This window comes from Rhagoletis zephyria, unplaced genomic scaffold (assembly GCF_001687245.7).
Source record: "Rhagoletis zephyria isolate East Lansing unplaced genomic scaffold, Rhagoletis_zephyria_1.1 Rzeph_scaffold_01626, whole genome shotgun sequence".
NCBI classification, from domain to species: domain Eukaryota; kingdom Metazoa; phylum Arthropoda; class Insecta; order Diptera; family Tephritidae; genus Rhagoletis; species Rhagoletis zephyria.
This window is the reverse complement of record NW_016158710.1, coordinates 15,001-21,224: the sequence shown is the minus strand read 5'-3', so window position 1 is coordinate 21,224 and position 6,224 is coordinate 15,001. Positions and strand designations below refer to the sequence as shown.

Genomic DNA, 6,224 nt, shown 5'->3' with positions numbered 1-6,224 from the left:
TTCTACTTAGTAAGGGTTATAATCCCTAAGCGCGGCCGAAGGCCTCCTACGCAGAAAGAAGTTCTGCGCAAAAACACTTCCGTCCCCTCTTTTCCGGCAACACAGAAAGGAGAGTTCTTCTTAGTAAGGGTAATAACCCCTGAGCGCGGCCGAAGACCGCGCAGAAAGAAGTTCTGCGCAAAAATACTTCCGGTCCCCTTTTCCGGCAACACAGAAAGGAGAATTCTACTTAGTAAGGGTTATAATCCCTAAGCGCGGCCGAAGGCCGCCTACGCAGAAAAAGTTCTGCGCAAAAATACTTCCGCCCTTCGTTTCCGGCAACAGAGAAAATAGAGTTCTTTTTAGTAAGGGTTACAATCCCTAAGCGCGGCCGCATTCTGCCTATGCAGAAAGAAGTTCGTTTTCGTTTCGGTTTTTGTCATATGCATTATTTCGGCTTTGAACCGAAACTGTGCATGTATGCATTACTTCGTTTTTGTCATATACGTTGTTTCGGTTTTCAAACGACTTTTTCATATGCGTTATTTTGGTGTTCAGCCGAAACTGTGCATATATGCATTATTTCGGTTTTCAAACGAAAGAGTGCATATGCATAATTTCGGTTTTTCTAATATGCATTATTGCGGTTTTCAACCGAAACTGTGCATATATGCATTATTTCGGTTTTTTCCATATGCATTATTTCGTATACACAGTTTCCATATGCACAATTTCAGGTGCCTCCTGAACAGCCCTTTAATTTTTGAAAATGGGAATTTGGCAACATTGATTTGCTTACTCATCACTAGCGTGCGCTGACACTCGTTGACTATGGAGAACGCAACGCTAGGCGCTCCAATTTATGGACGGCAATATGGGCGATTGGAGTGCAATGGCTATACTCAATCCCGACTCTGGCGTCCTCGATCGCGCACTTTGGGCAACGTCAGCAACCCATGTGCGAGATGCGGTAACCAATCCGAGTGGAGCCTTGGGTCACGGCAGAAAGAGAGGGAGCTTTGGTGGGGCCACTCCGACTTATTCGGTTTAAGGGCTCACTGAAGTCTGCAGCGTCTGTTCACCAGTAGGTGAGGCTGCAAGCGGGTGTCTGTCTTGGAGCAGGCGGCTCGCTTTATAAATGTGTATTCGGTTACGAAACCACCCCCGTCCCAACAATGGGTTGTGCGTTGGGTTTGGGACCCACCACGTAAAAACAGGCTCCAATGAAAAAGAGATACAGCGTTTCGGACGTACGTACACTCCGAGGGCCAAACATCGACTCGGACCACTATCTTGGTGCAGCCAAGATACGCACCCGCCTCTGTGCAGCAAAAAATGTGCGCCCAAATATGCAAGGAAAGCTTAACGTCGAAAAGCTGCAATCACAGCAGACAGCCAATGCATTCGCTACTCGACTCTCACACCTGCTCTCAGAGAGCACTCTTCTACAAAAGGACATATGCGAGAAGTGGAACCACATCTCCCGCTCATTAAGTACCGCCCCCGAAGAAGTAGCCAGATTTCAGCGAGCCCGAAAGAACAACTGGTACGCTGCGATCGGGCGCAACGCGCGCCATGTGGGACCGCTACAGGGATCTGAAGAGGGAAGCGAGACGTATTTGCCGCAATAAGAAAAGAGAGAACGAAATACGTAAGTGTCAAGAGCTTGAAATGCTGGCCGACAGGAAGAATGCCCGAAAATTTTACCAGAGAGTTAGGCGACTTACATAAGGTTTCAAGACCAGGGCGTACTCCTGTAAGAACAACAATGGTGACCTAGTTACCGATCTTCAGAACGTACTTAAATTATGGAGGGAACACTTTTCCACGCTACTGAATGGTAGCAACACGGAAAGTTGTGGAGAAGAACCCGATCCCCCAGCCGATGATGACGGAGTCGATGTTCCTCCGCCTGACTATGACGAGGTACGAATAGCAATAACGCGGCTGAAAAACAACAAAGCTGCTGGAGCTGACAGCCTGCCAGCTGAGCTATTCAAGTGCGGTGGCGAGGAGTTGATAAGGTGTATGCATCAACTGTTATGCAGAATATGGTCAGATGAACGCATGCCCGACGACTGGAATTTAAGTCTGCTCTGCCCAATTCACAAGAAAGGCGACCTCGCCATCCGCGCCAACTACTGCGGGATCAGCTTCCTAGCCTATGTTATAAGACTGAAGCCCACCGTCAACGAACTAAGTGGACCTTATCAGTATGGCTTCAGACCTGGCAAACCCACCATAGACCAGGTATTCACAATACGTAAAATCTTGGAAAAGACCCGCGAGAAAAGGATCGACACTCACCACCTATTTGTCGACTTTAAAGCCGCTTTCGACAGCACTAAAAAGAGTTGCCTATACGCCGCTATGTCTGAATTCGGCATCCCCGCCAAACTGATACGGCTGTGTTAAATGGCGTTGAGCAGTACCACCAGTCAGAATCTGTCAGAATTGGGAAAGACCTCTCCGAGCCATTCGCCACCAAACGGTGTTTCAGACAGGGCGACTCCCTTTCATGTGACTTCTTTAATCTGATGTTGGAGAAGATAATGAGAGCTGCAGAACTCAACCGCTCAGGAACAATTTACTACAAGAGCGTGCAATTGCTGGCGTACGCCGATGACATCGACATCATCGGTAACAAGAACCGCGAAGTCTGTTCTGCCTTTTCCCAGTTAGAAACGGAAGCAAAGCGAATGGGTCTGGTGGTAAACGAGGAGAAGACGAAGTATCTCCTATCATCAAACAAACAGTCAGCATATTTTCGCCTTGGCACCCACGTCACTGTTGACAGTTATGATTTAGAGAAAGTAGAGAATTTCGTTTACTTGGGAACCAGCATTAACACCGATAATAATGTCAGCATGGAAATCCAACGCAGAGTCACTCTTGCCAACAAGTGCTACTTTGGACTGAGTAGGCAATTCAGGAGTAAAGTCCTTTCTTAAGTCACTCATCATGGGCGTGCTGGTATATGGCGCAGAAGCATGGACAATGACAGCATCCGATGAGGCGGCTCTTGGAGTATTAGAGAAAAAGATTTTGCGGAAGATTTACGGGCCTTTACACGTTGGCTACGGCGAGTACCGCAGGCGATGGAACGATGAGCTGTATGAGCTTTACAATGACATGGACATAGTGCAGCGAATTAAAATACCGCGGCTCCGCTGCCTTGACCATGTCGTTCGAATGGACACCGACGCTCCAGATCTGAATGTATTCAACTCGGAACCCGCTGGTGGTAGCAGAGGATGAGGTAGGCCCCCACTGCGATGGAAAGACCAGGTGGAGAAGGACTTGGCTTCACTTGGCATTTCAAATTGGCGTCAGTACAGAAAAGAAACGACTGGTGTGCTTTGTTGAACTCGGCCAAAATCGCTTAGGCGGTTACAGTGCCAAATAAGAAGAAGAAGAATATGGGCAAATCCGAAAAATAGTCAACCAAACTCGCAAAAAATGCATGCAATTCGAATTCTCTCATTTTTGTGTCAAAAAAGGCATAGTGCAATATATTCTTATTTTATATTTCTTTTCACATTTATTTCAGAAATCTGATTTGTCCTTTGTAAAAGCGAAATACATAACACAAGTGGCTTGACAAACGAAGCGAAATACCCCTTTGCTTCAATACATTTGTGTTTTGTATGGGGGTATTTGAAGGTTTGACAAGCCGTTTGAGAAAAATTTGAATTAAAATCAAAATGTTTTAACTTACTGGCCGCCATGTTCATGTTTGGTTGTTTTTGTTGTAGCGGCTACAACAACCCTGCCCAGATCGGTTAATATCTCAGTCNCTCATGTTTGGTTGTTTTTGTTGTAGCGGCTACAACAACCCTGCCCAGATCGGTTAATATCTTAGTCGTTGTCATCAAGCTCAACTAACGGAAGACCCAAGAAGCATGCAGCCTTTATAGGGTCTGTCCACAGGGACAGAGGCGTTAGTTGTGTCGCGTTATGCGGGCATACGAAGAGATGTTTCGAGTCGTGGGGTGTCTCTCTGCATGCCGGACACTCATTTGGCGCATCTTGGTCTAATCTGCTCAGGTATGAGTTTAACCTGCTGCTGTAGCCAGAGCGAAGTTAGACTATTGTGGTTCTAGTCTCCGGAGGCAGACAAAGCTTCGTCTCATCGATGTCAGGTGGTTGTGTGCCTAGAACGACATTCATAGGTCTGGAGTCTACATAACTTGAGACTGACCCCCTGTGCCGGCCAGGGCATGTCGTCCGTCAGTTCATATAGATCTGACGTGCCTAGGAGAGGGCTCCTCTGCAAGCAAGTTTCTGTTCGGGTGTCCACGTCTGTAGCTCCCTACGAGGAATTGCTTGCAGAGCATTGTGTTGTGCTCCTTAATGGGGATAATTTTCGCCTCGTCATGCAGTTGGTGATCTGGCGACATCAGAAGACATCAAGTCGCTGTTCGAAGTGCAGGGTTCTGTGTCGTCTGCAGCTTCATCCACTGCGTTCTACTAGTTTCCGGCGACCACACGGGCATTGCATAGTTCAGAACCGGCCGGCCAGTTGCCTTGTATGTTGCCAGCAACGTTTCTTTGTGTTTGCCCCAAGTACTGCCGACTAGCGACTTGAGGACCTTGTTGCGGCTCTTTACTTTGTTGGCAATTGCGGTTGCGCTCACAGAGAAGGAGAGCAGACTGTCGAAGGTTACTCCGAGTATTTTGGTGTTATTCGCCGCAAAGGATTTTGTAGGCGAGAGGGTTAGGCTCCTAGCAGTGAAGAAAAGAGAAAGCTCGGAGAGATACCCGTTTACTTCTGAACTTCACCGAAAGTGAAAACAAGAGGTGCACTGGTTTTTAGCAGTTTGTGCAGCCTTCTGGTCACCCGACGCTTGGCTTTGTCCGCCGGAGGATGCAGTATAAATTGCCAGCTAAAATAGCTCGCGCATTGCTCCGGGTCCGACGAAGCCTGGTCGCCGAAAGATATTTCAACCCTGTCGCCGCACTTCGTCTATTGGGCAGTGACATCACTGTTGACCAATGCGTACTCACACCAGAGGCGAAGCTACATGCATCCTGCTATGCATCCTGCTGGTACGAGGCGAGCTGCAGCAGCAGTGACAACCCTGCGGAACTTGCGATCACCTATGTGGACGTCGGTTGGTGTGGGGAGCGCAGTGAAGGTGCTTTCAGTATATTCCGCGAAGCCTTTTCAACCAGGTCCGGTGTTCCGCGGGACCAAGGTCGGCTGGTTTATCGATCGAGATGACTATGGGCAGATGATCTGATGCCAAGGTCAGCACAGGTCGCCATGATGCGCTGTTTATCAGACCAGCGCTGCCTATTGTTATGTCTGGCGAACTGCAGCAGCTGGCCATAATCCTGGTGGGTGCGTCTTCGTTCATTGTGCAGAAATTCGAATCGTCTATCTGCTCAGCCAAGTCTTTTCCCCTACGATAGTTTGACAGGCATGAATGCCAAAGATCATGGAGCGCATTAAAGTCACCAACTGCCATACGGTTTTCACCTCTGAGGAGGGCACCTATTCCAGGGTGATATCATGCCGGGTAGCTACTGACAGGGTGTATGTAAACGTTAATATTTCGAGCTTGACATCGCCTGACCTGATAGCAATGCCCTGACATTCAAGTGTGGTATCCCTGCGGTCGATGTCTGCTTCGATGAGCCGATACTGAACGATGTGGTGCGTGGTGGACGCTAAGCCACCGCCATTATCTCGCTCGCGATCTCGGCGGTGCACATTTTATCCGGCGCAATTCACCAATGTGTGTTGCCTTACCGCTGTGTGCTGTGTGCTCTGCTGTGGAGGGTGCCGCCCTGTGGTGGTAGTGGGTGGCGTCGCAATTGGAGTTTGCGACCGTGCAGCGCAACATGGGCCCTCGAAGTTCCTCGTCCAATCTCGCGTGGTGCGCAGACCTGAACATGCCCTAAAGTGGCACCAGTCAGGGAAGGTCAAGTGCAATGACTGATGTCACGATACGGAATATCCTGGTCGGACACACCGTGCAGATTGTAGGAGATTGTGTCTGTTGTATGGAGGTGTGTCTGTTGTGTGGCCTGTCGTGGTTGTGGTGTGGCCTATTGTGTTGTGGTGTTGTGGTGCTGTGGTGTTTGTGTTGAGCTGCTCAGGTGGTCTGGGGTTTGCCGTGGAGGCTGCTCTGTGTGAGCAGCAGGGGACCACGAATGATGTGGTCCACTGCCGATGAGTCCGTAGGCCTGAGCAGACTCTGAGGTGACTCCACCCGTCGCAAGCATTACACTTGACTGAG

General features: G+C 49.0%; 1 long non-coding RNA gene across 1 annotated transcript in view; it reads right to left on the bottom strand.

The window, feature by feature from the left end:
* Positions 1-5,709, bottom strand: part of LOC108364662 (uncharacterized) — a 14,707-nt gene extending 8,998 nt beyond the window's left edge. Inside the window, exons 1-2 of the long non-coding RNA XR_001847789.1 lie at positions 5,152-5,709; positions 1,777-1,779 (exon numbers count right to left, since the gene is read on the bottom strand). This is a non-coding gene — a long non-coding RNA (uncharacterized LOC108364662). The remainder of the gene's footprint in view (positions 1-1,776; positions 1,780-5,151) is intronic.
* Positions 5,710-6,224: the final 515 nt, after the last annotated feature.